Source organism: Platichthys flesus, chromosome 3 (genome assembly GCF_949316205.1).
Source record: "Platichthys flesus chromosome 3, fPlaFle2.1, whole genome shotgun sequence".
Taxonomy (NCBI): domain Eukaryota; kingdom Metazoa; phylum Chordata; class Actinopteri; order Pleuronectiformes; family Pleuronectidae; genus Platichthys; species Platichthys flesus.
The window spans coordinates 9,131,371-9,146,281 of NC_084947.1; positions in this window are offsets into that span (position 1 = coordinate 9,131,371).

Sequence of the window (14,911 nt, forward strand, 5' to 3'; positions counted from 1 at the left end):
TCAGAGATGGAAAACTATACAGTGAATCACAGACAGAGGCCTCACAAGCATCAGACAAATCTGTGTTCATTGGCATATTTGTCTATATATTTTTCCATGTTCCCTAATGTTGTTACTCTGATACTGATGTGTGGCCCGTTATAGCAGGCTATTGTGAAATTAGACCAAAATCACCAAATTTAGAGAAATCTGGTGATAGTGATGCAGCAGAACCCTTTTACTCCACACTGGAAACATGTAGACTATTCTCTTATTGCTCATGTGCTCATACAAGTTAAGTAGTTCACGTGTTTTATGTCAACATGATGTGTTGAGATAAAAGGAAATGTAAGGCTGTAACTTTTTATTTGAAATTGGTATTACTGACACGGTATTATCCTTCTCTCAATGTGTGATGGGGCAATGGGAGGGTGCTGATTAGCCACTTTGTCACCATGTCGTAAACATGGACTGAATCCGTGGGATCATCTGATCGCCAGATTCTCTTGAGAAACTCCACAACATGTTGATAGAATGCTTCGTCTCCAAACGGTAAAGAAAAGTGTAAAAGTTAAGGCTCTTTTTTTACTTTTTCATGGAAAAACAACAATCGTATAAACTGTTGATCTTAGCATAAATGTTGTCTTTTCTCTAGAAAGTCTGTATAATAGATAGATAAAGCTGACATGCCTTTGGTTACAAACACCCATACTGTAAATACAGTGTATGTAGTGACATTAGTCCTAATCTTAAAAACATGTTTTCACCTCAAGATGATATATATTATGGAGACTTTTTGGGTGTTGTCCCCATAAGTTTGACAAATGACCACAACGTCAGTAACACCTCCACCACACACACACGCACACACACACACACACGCAAGATCATCTAAGGGACTGAGTACAGTCACCATGCTTCGTGCCCACAGTGAGTCAATATCAGCACTTACCCGTAACTCACCCATCTTTCTCTCCTGCCACGTATCTCCTCCTTTGCTTCTTCTCCACATCCTCCCTCTCCCTCCATCCATCCCTCCCTCTCCCGATCTGTCTCCTTTGTCTGTGTGTGGTCTGGAGACACTGTAAATCCCCAGCTCACACATGGTGCCACCCAACGCGACGCTCAGGCCTCCTTGTCCACGGTATCAGCTGGCACGTAAGAGCAACTGGGTCAAGGCCATGTATGTCTCTGTGCCTCCTCCTAGAGGCCTTAATGAACTCTCCTCACTTACGTAAAGTAAGATCTCACCACTTTGATATGCAATAACTGCTGTGTGTAAATCTGGTTGTCTATTTTCAAGTGGTTTGTGGCTCCACTTGTGTGAGAGTAATTGACTGTGAACTGCAGGAGTCTCGGGGATTGAAAACATGGAATCCCTCACAGCAGCTGGTATCGTCTAACCCTCCCAGTGATGTCACATGAGCTCGTAACGCTCCATCAAAACACAAGTCTGATTCATGGAATGGACTTTGGATTTTATTCAATACTAATAGTGAAGGTGAGAAGCCCCCCCCACCCCCCCTTGAGTACATAGACCCCTCTTTGAGAGTCACCACCCTCCACTGCTGAAATTCTTGAGCAGCTTAGGTTTCTTTACCTTGACTTTTCATCCACAGCCACTAGAGGGAATCGCTCGAACAAATCCTGTGTCATGTGACTCCCACTTCTCTTTCTTCCTCGCGGCTTAATCGATAAAGTCGCCCCCCTGTTTGCACATCCTGTCTCTCACCTGGACACCACCACAGCTGACTACAATCCAAGTTGTGTCACAGGCTCACAAACTGGTGACAGAGAGGGATTAAACTCATTCAACTCCCGGGCCCGGCATGGGAACGGCGGAGGCGTTGAAAAATAAAGCCCAAAACTCCACCGTGTCTTCACCCCGGCCAGCTGGGTGGTCCTCGCAGGCACGAATATCATACTAAGTGACCGTCCGCGCTACAGTTCCCAGCAGCATTTGCAAACACACAGAAACACAGGGGGAAGAGCACGCTGCTGCATGGGGTGGAGACATAGACATGCAACAGCGGGCACACAACCAGTACTTAGGCCCGGTCAGGCTGGGCCGAGAGGTGGTGAGATGTGGAAAAAAAGAAGGAGAGATCTCAGACGACGTGAGAGTGATAGAGAAAGAGTGACCACATGAAACGGTGTGATAGGAGGTGGGGTGGGATGAAAGGAAGGAAGGAGAGAAAGAAAAGAGAGAAAGTCAGGGCGAGATCCTTTCGCCGCTCCGTGTGTGTGGTCCGGAGACCTCCAGGCTTGTTCCGGGGTGAGTGTGTGAGTGCACGCTTCCTGGGCTCGGAGAGGAAAACGGGGGTAAAATGAAAGAGGGAGAAAAAGGGACGTCTGCACAATAAAGGGAATGTTTGCCTTTGCTTGTGTATGGGAGTGAATGAGCGAGCTGTTCTTCTTTGTTGAGTAAGCAAGCAAACACTGCTTGTTTGGCCCGTCATGGGAGATCACCGGTGTTATTTGCAAATATATGAGCTGGGCCAGAAAAGAGGGTGAGCCAGGCCATCGCCCAGGGGAAATAAAAGCTCTTCTCTTTGACCCGTGGGATTTTGAATAACCCTATGATGTATATATAAAATGTCATGTATATATACAGTATGTATATAGATATTGTTTTCAATAGTAACATATAAACATATTGTTTACAATGGTAAACTTTGTTGTTCTTACCACTTTCCAAATTTATGGACCGCAGAGTATGACTGTAAATAAAGATGGACGATGCATCTTTACTTCCAGCGACGATCAACGAATAAAGCAAAAATATCTGAGATATGAACGTTTGTCATTTTCTGCATTTAAAGCCAGTCTGCGTAATAGGGATCGGAGGACGGAGCCTTGCTAGCGAGTTACCGCAGATACACGCGCTTAACCAATCACGAGTCAGTCTCAGCTGTCAATCATGACGTTTCTTCACATTTTCACAGCATCAAATAACAAACACAGATGCACAAATACACTGCAGATGTGTTTGTGTGGTGCATTAGACAATACATTTTGTTCTAAAAATGCTTACACAAACATTTTGTAACACAATGTCCTGCACAACCTAATAATTGCTTAAGCAAACATAGTCGTATGAGCCTATTTGTAGAAATGAAGACCCATGTTCAATGTCGTACCTACAACCCCAACAGAGCGCACACGCACCGACATACATCAAATGCACATACTTGTGCTCAATTAAAATCAACATTCACTGAGGCCTCAGACCCTGAAACTACTTCCAGAGGCATTTTGTGCCCCTCCAGTGAAATGTGGACTGGGTCTCAGTCGAGGGGACCCTGCACAGACCTGGAAAATGATGAGGTCTGGTGCTGAATGGGCAGGGTTACACATGAGAGCGCTGCAGCGTGCCCTGTATACCTTTCTTCAAATAAAGATTCTGATTGGACTCCATCACTCATCTGTTGGGGTTGGAACAGAGGTCTTTCCACCTTCAACCTAGACGGAAACAGATGTCAGTATATACGCAATACAGACACACACACAAACACACACATACACCAGACACAGTCAATTGATTGGCATAATGTGTCTCTGCTTTCAAAAATGATATGTTGAGAGTTGTTTGTGAAAGGAGGTAAATGGAGCTTTTAAGTACTTGTTGTACATTTGTGAATATTACTTGTTATACCATAGATTGTCTATAAATTAGACGACATTTATCCACTTCCTCCAACACTCCAGAAATTAAGCTTAAATATCCCTGATGCAAACGCTGCCATCTTGCATTGGAGCCAGAGTCTGTGTTGTAGCGATCAGGGACTGAAGCTGCAGTGGCGAGGCCTCGCTGTTGCTTGACCAATCACGAGTCAGTCTGTTAACAATGCCGTTTATATATTATTACTTATAGCCTACCATGTAAATTTCAGCTTAGTATTGATTTATTATGTCAATCAAAACTACTTTCCACTGCTCCCTCTGTGGCATTTTGTTCAACTGTGTATCATATGTGAGTAATTGAAAATAAAAGTTGACCTTATATGTGTCACTTGTTTTTAACCAATCAAAGCCAAACTTACCAGAAAAATGAACATTTAGACACAAATGTTATAAGAACTATCTAAAATCATCGACTCCTTCTGCAAAAAAAAATGTAACGTGCACTTTAGCTCTTTAGTGTGGTTCATGTCCCATGCAGTAACATGGAGGAGGCGGAGTTTATATATTTACATATGAACGATACTGCAGTGAGCCTCCTGGTGGCGAAAAAGATGCTTTGGCTTCACATTTGGGGAGCCTTCATGTCTATGGGCACTACACAGAAGGTAAAGAACTAAGAAAATAATGGTAATTTATGCTTGTTTCCCCAAAAAGTGTCAAATTCTGTGTGATTATTCGTGTAGTTTTTAAATATTATCAGAAGAATTTTCTTTTTTTTTCAAATATGCTTTGTCCTTTCAAAGTGATTGAAGATAGCTGTTGATATTTTTCTGGTTTAATTTATGATGTCAGTCTGTTAAATGGTGGAAATAACTCCTGCTGTAATGGTTTCACATCTGGATGATTTGTTATTTGGCAGCTGAACATTGATGTATTCACAGAGTGTTTATTAAGTCAGGATTCTTTTTCCTCAGAGTCGCAGCATGTGTTGAGGTCGTCAGCCGCGGCTCCACATGGCCCTCAGTGAGCAGGATGTCCTGTCTGACAGCTAGAAATAATCAGCGTCATTAGTCACTTTGCAAAGACAGACAACATCATACACACTCGTCACAGGCAAAGACACCAGATCCATGTATGGCTGCACATATGTAAACTTACACATGTATGCACAGATGGATACACACTCACACGCACACACACACACACACACACACACACACACACACACACACATACCCTTGTACCAACACTCTGCAGCCAATACCCATCCATTTCCTCTGCCCTGCAGACAAAGCTGACTCTCTGTACCGCACACATTCTATTTATTTTTCCATCCAGAACCAGGCTTCCAGCCTTCCCTCCAGTCCTGCAGGCCTGCAGACCTGATGAGGAGGCTTTGTTTACAGGAGCTGCTCACAAAGTGTGTTTCAAACAATGATTTCACTTTTGTGACTTTGTTTGATCGGTTTGAAGCCCTTGTTTGCTGTAAGAGGAATACAGCAATGGGTAGAAGGGCATAGAGATCTGTAAATGGGTCGTTAATAGTCTCATTGATACCCCGTTCTGTGACACACACTGACACACATGCACACTAACATCCACACACACTAATTTAAAACACAGTTACAATCATAGACACAGAGGCATGTGGTCGTCCATGCCTCTGAGTTGTTGTTCACTCAACTCCGTCTTAAAAATCTCACTAGCAGGCAGCTCAGTGCTCACTGTTACCAGTTTATTAGGTACACCTGTATAGACCAATAGAATTCCATATAAGAGCCAAAGAGGATTTGATTCAAGTCAATTCTCGGCTACTGGTTTGTGGCGGTGTTACATTATCAAAGGAGAAGACCTTTTTACTGTAAGCTGTTGTTAGGATTGGAGCTGATGTAGCCTGTCAAATTGGAGGAATGCTTTTTTGGAGGAATGCTTTTTCTGAAATGTCCAAATGTCTTAAAGAGTAGTTGTATGCAATACTATTATTTCATTTTGAAAAGTCAGGTATGTAAGGGTTTCCTTTTAGGACAATATAATACAACATTTCTCTATAGTTTTACGATTTACAACCTGACCCACTATGTAAAATAGATTTCATGTTTAACTGCACATAAACCTTCACACACACAACTGCCTGAGAAATAATAATAATAATAATAATTATATATTTAATGATGCCTTCTCAGATCTTGACTCATTCGGCCAGTTGTTATACCAAGTTAGCTTGAAGCCCAAGATGTCTCCCCTCTATGTCTATGAATCATGCAGGTGTGCTGGGATGCGCCTGAGTCAGTGTGGGAGTTGCAAGGTCACGTCCCCCGTGTTTACCCACCCGTCCATCTAACCAGACACATTCACCGTTTACCATCCAGCATGCAGGAATGTTTATGATACTCTGTTAAATATAATGATGGCTCAGTTTGTCTCCATGAGTTAAGGCCTTTCCTATAAAGAGAAGAAAAGGAGGCCTGCCCCTGGGGCGTGTTTGGGGGCTCGCTGCTCGCGGCACAATGGCTCAGTCGAGCTATAACTGTGCTCTGTGTATATGCTGCGACTTCACGCTGTCTGCTGAATACAAGCCAGAAACACTATCTGACATTGTTTGGGTTTTTATCGTCACATGTTTAAATTGAAGCTTTGTTCTGTATCACATCTTCTGAAAGGAAGTTGTGCTCTTTAATGTTGCCGCGATACGTCTGAAAATAACAGAAGCCAAGACCAGTTAAGACACAAACATGTCAATGTAGAAATATGCAACCTCCTCAACAGAAACTATCCCCCCCCCCCCCTTCTTTATCAGTCCCACAAGGGCTCGTTTCACACAAATGGGTTTGCAAACATAAAAACACACATTTCATTCAAACTCATAAAAACAACTCTAAGCCACAGAATATCATTGTTATTAAAAAATTAAGGTTTAATGGCATGGGTGGTCAATGTGGCCTTATGTCGAGAAACAAAAAAAGCTAAATGTTTAAGAAATTATACACAGTGGAAACTTTGGTCTCTGTCGCTCAGAAATATTATGACTGTTGGAATAAAACAACATTTTCATGTTTGTTTTAGAGAAAGTACAGGAAATGCTACACCAGTGTTCCGCTCTTCTATCTCTCTATCTATCTCTATCTATCTATCTATCTATCTATTTATCTATCTATCTATCTATCTATCTATCTATCTATCTATCTATCTATCTATCTATCTATCTATCTATCTATCCATCCATCCATCTATCTATCTATCTATCTATCTATCTATCTATCTATCTATCTATCTATCTATCTATCTATCTATCTATCTATCTATCTATCTATCTATGACATGAGCATACAAGGAAAACATGAACTTAATACAAATATTCACAACTGCAAGGAATTAAAAACTACCTCTGCCTCTTCACCCGTGGCCACAGACCCTTGATAGCAAAATAAAAACATGGCACACTGACAGGTGATGATACTTTTCAGTGTTTACGTGTTTGTTCCAGAGACCGGCTGTGTTTTACATACCATCCATTTGATTTTTCTCCGGTGACATGCTACAGAACAACAGTGTGGAAACAATGCAGCCTGCCGGGCCTCTCAATCAGAGTCCCGGCTGAGCTCGACCAGAGCCAGATGTGGCTCTCGAGATGCTGATTATGTTTGTCTTGTTTACAAACACAGCTCAGAGCAGATTCCAAATTTTCTGGCCGCCCCCCCCCCCTCCCCTCTCACGTCTCCCTCTGATCTATATACACACAGGTTCTCCGTCTGACATAAACTGCAAACAAAGAGAGTTTTGGTTCTGTCATATTTGAAAGACTGTGTTTGTTGGAACATGTCGCTCGGGGCGCGGGGGGGGGTTTATGGCATTAGAGCAGCGGCGGCGATGCTTGTGTGAGTCGCTTGTTTACTCTGGAGAAATAGTACAACGGAAAGCTGTGAGTGGCAGGTAAAAGTAAAGAGATGACATGATTTCCCATCATATCGTTTTGAGGACGGTGGAAAAATGTTTCTGTTTTGTTGGCAAAATCAAGCTCAACTTGAACTTCTTTGAGTTTACACAGTACATCTACACGCTCCTACAAAGTGAACTAATACCTACCTGCCTTTCTATGTAGTGTAAGAGGATTGGCTTCATGAATAGGCTGAGAGGAATTTGATTGAATACATATGATACATACATTGCGTATTTCTTAAGAAATATTGCATTGTCCCTCCGGGTTGTGTCGCTCGTCATCGGGCCCCCCCGCTGTGCCCCCATCTGATGTCAACCAGTGCAGCCTCTATTGGCCCCTTCGCAGTCACTCCTGCAGGAAATGACCTCACGCGCGGAGAATGAACCCACATCATCAGACAACAACCCCCTTCACCTCAGGTCAAAGGTCAGCGGAGTCATGGGGAAGTCAGGGTGTGTGTGTTGGGAACGTGTGTGAGGGCAGTCTCTGATCAGTTGTCATCGGTGGACAGTTTGAGTTACTCATGTACTTGTGTGAGCGATTCTGTGGTATGTCAGGCATGTGTGACTGTGTGTGTGTGTGTGTGTGTATGCAGCGTATGTGTATGCGTGTGCACCTATAGCAGGTGGGGACACAAGTACACTTTTGATCGTTGATGTTTGTCGTATGTGTGTGTGGGGGGTGTATCTGAGTTTTCTTTAAAGTCACGCATGACCTCTTGTGGAATGGCCACTCAAAACAATGAGTGAGGCCACTTGCTTCATCCTGATGTCATAATAGTTACTGGAAGCGCTCTTCCTCGGAGCAGATGTGCCCCCTCTCCCTCTCTTTAGGATGCACATGTATATGTCTGTTTACAGATGTGTAACTTTCTCCAACGGACTTCGCGTTGAGACGTGTCGAGCGTTGGAAATTAAAGAGACGTTTCCTTTAATTAAAATTAACCTGTTGCATCTTGTTACAAATTGCCATCCGAGCATTTCCTCCAGGTTCATTGAGCAGCTGTGTAGACACCGTGATGCAAAGCAGAAGAAGAAGCAGGTTAAACGGATTTGGCTCTGACCCACTTCACAACTTGGGAGCAGATCACAACCGAAACCTGGTATCGACTCATTGTTAAGTTCCACTTGTGTTGACTGGGTGCAATTTGTAAATGATATCGGTCAATTGCTGCATAAATGGTTATTATCACACAAATCTACATCCAAAAATTCAGCAATTTGAGGAGTTTGGGATTTCGCAAGACCTGTTGGAATCATTGGTTTTATCCTTTTAATTCAACAATAAAACTTCACAAATTTACTTGCAAAGAAACTACAAAGTTCTTTACATGGACCTTGAACTTAAGCTTTTAGCCAACACAGATGAGACGTCCATTTGGAATTGTCATCTACAACATGAACAAATACGTCATTTGTACATGAAGATCAAGTGATGTGATTGAAAGTTCTAGAAAAGGTAAGTTAACCTTGTTGTTTTTCAACACCTCATTCCTTCACTTTCCTTTGACCCTTTGACAAAACCCACAGATTTTCTCAAGTGTACACACATACAGGAATGTACTACAGACACACACACACACATACACACCTATTTATCTTTACTATACAGCTCAATACAGACCCTGTGTATCACAATCTTTTTCTTTTTTGGTAAACCCACACATCATTTTTGTTTTTTTCAAAATAACTTGTGGACAAGTTCAACTCACCCTCGACAGTTTTATTCTATTTCTGACCACAAAATAATTTGTTGGTTTGGCTGAAGAGATATAATATCTTAATGTCTGAACCTCTCAATACCATAGATTGTTTACATAGATGGACGACATGACAGCTCCGCAAAAACAAAGACAAAGCATCTTGATCGCCATGTCAGTGGAAGGGACATTTACCAAAATAAGAAGTCAAAGTGCACGTTAGTTACATTATTCTCAGGGCTCCATCCCCAGATGGCTCCTGCACAGACTGTGGCTCCAAATGCTTATGATTTCATCCGTGTCAGGGATTTTTGGCTTAATGTGGATACTGGGAGGAAGTGGAAGTTCGCTGTCCATCTTTATCTACAGTCTACGGTTTATACTCATTCACCGTATGTCGGCACCAGGGCGGCTCTTAAATCTGCTGGGTTTTCTAATCCAACGTTATCATGTGAGGACTGAGACGGATGAAGTAACTTAAGTTTATTTAACTGTACTTCTGACATGTTGTGGTGCACGCTCTCTGTCGTCCTCTCCCTCACTTCAGATAAAACCAGGAACAGCTTTCAATCCGCCATTCTCCCCTGAACTAGGAGATTTGTACTGAAAAGGGTTTATCTATATTAGCTCATGTTGATTCTGTTGTGGACATTGTTTGACATGTCTGTTGTACACAACGGCCCCGTGGTAAGAGGGCAGATGAATGTGTGTTTACTGTATCTGAAATTCTGAAACTCAAACCTACAATCAATGTAGCGACTGCAGCTAGGAAACTGATTTTTATCCAATCAGCTTTTATTCAATGAACTTGATTTTTAACCATTTGTCCTTCTTCTTGTATTCATTCTGGACAGACATGCACAGAGCACAAATTACATCAGACTTGACTTCTCCGAGTGAACAACTTCTCTGCTAAAACACCAGGCTGGATTTGAGATAAGCTGTCAAGCGCACACTCTGTGTATACACAACAGTCGCAGTCAGTCTATAGAAAGTCAAAGCAATAATTAAAATGCAGCCAGTGGACGCTCTTCCATGGCACGCAGCTGTGTTTACATTCAACCGCCACGTTGAGAAATGTTCCGTCAGTCACCGTCTCCCTCTGAACACCTGACTCTTTCGCTTTCACCGCTTCTATCTTCTGTTTACACGTTGGTGCTCACCTGGCCCGGAGACTGTCGCCCCTTGTTGACGAACGGAGAAACGCTGCTGCACCTCACCCAGTGGGTTTTGTGTGGGACTGTTTAAAAGATCTCCCTGGATGTTATGGTTGGATGTTTGCCGCCAGCAATTTTGACCAGACTGTTGAGAGAGTTGAGAGGAGAGAGCGCCCACATCTTGAACAGTCAACCTACAAATTCTGCAAAAAATTGAATTTGGTGCGATTTGGACTCACAACACGATCAATACTAATACAAATTTGTGAATAATTAGGTAAACAGCGCTCTGTAGCAGTCAGAAGGGCCGGGGCTGTATTCATTCTGAGGGCGACTTGAACATGCGTCTTCTTCTACATCCTGAACTACAGCAGTGGTCGGAAACTGGGTCAAACCGCAGGTCAACCATCACCATCATTTCAATGATTGGATTTTTTCAATATAATTTCACCATATCGGTCTTAAACAGACTCTGCTGGATTGTAGATATGTAATGTATGAAAAACCTTACAGCAGTTACGTAAAAATCTTTCAGTGATAAAGAAATTTCAGTTTCATTTTAGCAAAAACACATAGATCATAAAAACCTTCACTGCAGATAAACCAGGTAGGATCAACACAAAGTTTCTAACTTCACTCTGCAGGATACTCTGCTCATAACATCCAGCAGACAAACAATAAAACATAACAGTCTCATGTGCATCTTTTTGAGGGTTCACTAATGAGAGGGAATACTTCTGAAGTAGCTCCAGAGCATCAACACAGGCCACGCAAACAGCCCAGGTTAGAGCAGGCACTGCCTCTAATGCATGAATTAGGTATGGAGATTGTTAGCAGACGGTTATTGGGAAACACAGTCAGGCGTGGGTATAATTATGACAACTATTTCCCCCTTTTACCCAAGTCAGACCTCACAGTGAGCCCATTGGACATTTAGCCAAAACAGCACAGATCGTCAAAAGACAAATTCACACAGACACAGAAAAGCAGGTGTGACAATAATACTCGAGTCATATAATAGACAGGTTTCATAATCCTCCATTCGCAGATGTCCTGAGAGGTAACCTTAAATTCCCTCGCTGTATCTCTCGAGACGCTCCACGCTGAACTGTGTTTGGGCTAATTGGCCACTTCAGCTATGAGCTCATGGTTCTGTGGGGAAAACAAACAGATGAGGGCTGTGACAGTGCATTGATGAGCCAGATGAGAGTTGATGCAGAGGCTGCGGTTTGGCTGCAGGTGCTATCGACTCGTATCCGCCGCACACAGCACATCTCGAGCTGTCATATTGCAATGAATGAGAGCTATTATTTCCCAGCTCTTTAACTGTCTCTCTTCCGCTTATTAATTCCCCTCTGTTTCCCATAAAAGTGTGAACAGTTGTTTAAACGAGGCTCAGACGAGGCCTGGAGAAGAGCTGTGTCTGTGATAATGAACATTCCCCTGCTGCATCTACATTTTTCAACAAATTAGAGGAGCGGAGACAAGTTCCGACGTTTCACGGCCAACGTGTCCTCGTTTCTTTTTTCTTCTTGTCGTGGATCAGTCAAAACAATCCCCAAATCCAGAATCCACCGTGGCTGCACCAAAGGGCTGAAATATTGTCATTTTGACAGAAAGCCAAAATTCCAACACAACTGACGCATCGTAATTAAAAGTTTTCAGAACATCCCCGTCGCTGTAATGAGGGGGTTTATGTCAGAGGAGCTCTCAGTCACAGGCTGTCAGATTTAGTCCAAGGTGCATTCCCTGGTTTCACACCTGAAAGTCTGCACGTACCTTTATGTCTTTGTTGTATTGTTACCATTTGATCTGGGTGGTTTTGGAAATGGAATTTAGGGACTGGACTGAAGACTTTTGTGTGACATACATCCTGTTCTCATCACCTGCATGGACCGAGTCGACTAATACACTGCTATTGATTAGTTTTGTTGTCAATTCGGCTTTGAAAAAAAGTGCGTGGCACCATGGTTCTGTTCTGACCTCGTCTTCTGGTCTGACTACATTTTGGTCTGGACTGTGGACCGAGGCATCTTCCACACCTGATATTTTGTTTGGGGCTACACTGAAAAAGGTCGGGACCAAACGAGGTGGGAAGTCCCGTAAGTATAAATATATAAAAAAAATAATCTCACTCTTCCCAGGATTTTTTATTGCAAAACAGAAAAAAAACTAATTTTACTCACTCTGATAAGATATTATCATTATAAAGAATTTGTCGTTATGTATATTGTAGAAATGTATAATGTCACTTTAAGTCAATCAAATTGTCACTGTAAAAATGATATTTATTACTGGTTATGCTCTTTAGATGTACGACTTTAAGTCTCATCTCACAACAATAAGACAGTGTTTGCTTCAAAAGGCACGAAGAGAAGCAGACACTGGCTCACCACAAACAAAATGTGTACATTTCATTTGGAACGTATAACATTAAGCAATGGATATGTGGTGGATTCATTACGACTCATAAAAGTCGCCATCCAAGCTCTGCACTGTTGGAACAATGTCTCCTAATGAAGGTTGATGCTGCTTGTTTATGGGCTTGAATTCCGTGGAGGAATGTAAAGGTTCTTGCTGCTGTGAAGACTGAACAGGAGGTCCGGGTGAGTAAACACAGCTCTGGAGAGCTTATGAGGTTCTTACCTTTGAATGTGTCACTTTTTCCAGTGGGCCTCCCAAAGAGACCCTCCTCGGGTCGAATGGAAGCAAACCTGAGCTGAATGTGTGCACGGAGTCAAAAATGTACGAGACTGCACATGTTAGAATTATAACAAATATGTTTGTTTGTGTGTGTGAGTCAAATTTTCCTTTGTTTCTTTTACACAATTTATGAAAATGAATTTGCTGAGAGGCCGTGCTCCATCTGTTTGACTGTTTTCAGTTCTGTCCTCTTCACCCCCACCACCATCGTTCTGTGGAGCCACAGCATCGATATTGTACTATGGTGCTTATTTGTTGAGGCCATGTGTATACATTCAGAGCAGCACACGTTTCCTGTTAACACTGGAGGCTGAATTCACTTCCAAAAATTACAGCTTCTCAGGCCAGTTCTGCAGACCAGACCTCTGCCTCCTCTAAACATCAGCCAGCTCCAGCATTGTTTATCCCAGATCTCAAAGTGAATGTCGTCCAATCAGAGAAGTGTCCGGCTGCACGTCTGAAAGAGACGAATTGAACTAAAAAGAAGTTGATTGTCCTAGAATCAAAAGCAAGGATTGTCTGAAATTTACCGTTTTGTGGGGCATAGTTTGTGTCAGGAGCACTTTTCGGAACATATTTCCATTTTTCTTTTGCCTGCCAACTTACTTTTTAAGTAACTTACAGCTGTAAAGTGTGGATATCAATAAAGTTACATTTTATAGTATCAAACATGCACACTATCTGAATACCTGAAAAATCAAATCCATTAACTCTCAGAATAAAGCTTATTATATTGTACACTCACTTTAAGTAAACCTTAAATCCTTTGTCATATCAGTGTTATTGCACAGTCCACATTTTTTACCTATTCTGATTGAATCAGTCACACGTGAGCTTTCTCTTCAGGCCGTCATGATGCTTTCGGTCCACGTCTCTGCAGCTGCTGCTGGATGAAGAGCGATGGAGCTGCCCTCTCGGTTCCTCTCTGAGCCGCTCTGATTGTGCACACAAAGCCGGTCGGAAATTGGGAGCGGTAAACAGAGGCCAGGCCAGTGCTGCACGCTGCCAAACAGCTCCGTGTATGATTGAAGACAACCTTGAGCTGGAATATAAACATCCCAGCAGGCTCTCATTCGTGCACTCAGCCCCTACAGCTTCACGGCCAGCCACGATGGATCAGAGAGGGAGCCGGCAGCTCGGTCAAGATGGAGGAGATGGGGATAGCTTCATGACTTGGCCCAAATATTGGGAGTAGTACCTGAGTGGGGCTTCCAAAGGGGAGAGGATGTGGATGTGCAACAACAAGAAGATTTTCTACTGAATGTAAATGTGAAGCCTCAGAGTTAGAAACAAACACCTGAAAGGATAATCCCAGTTTAATGACACTTGGGTCTCATTTTCATATCTTTGGCCTCATTTACTGTATGTCAAGTACAAGTTGATATCTCATGACAATGGTGACAGAATTAACTAGATGACATGTCTGACCTTCTTTCATCAAGATCCATGAATCATTACATTTTACAATGTAAAAAAAAAAAATCATTGGTCCGCCCCCCCGGTCTGCAGCTGCACCCAAATCTGCAGCAATCCAGGTTCTTCAAGAGGTTCACGAGCCACCCCTCCACAGGATTTCATGGAAATTGGTAGAGTAGGTTTTGTGTAATTCTGCTATCACAAAGAAAACATTAACTTCTTGGAGGAGGTAATAAATAGCAGTAAAAAGTCATCCAGGATGAAGTGTGTCAAAGCTGGAACCAAACTCAGAGATCTATGTTTTTTTTTTCGTGTTTGTCGATTTATTTTGGAAGTTAACTCACAGGCAGAGGGAAACTCTCACTCACTTTATGAGGATCCTGAGTTCATTTGTTT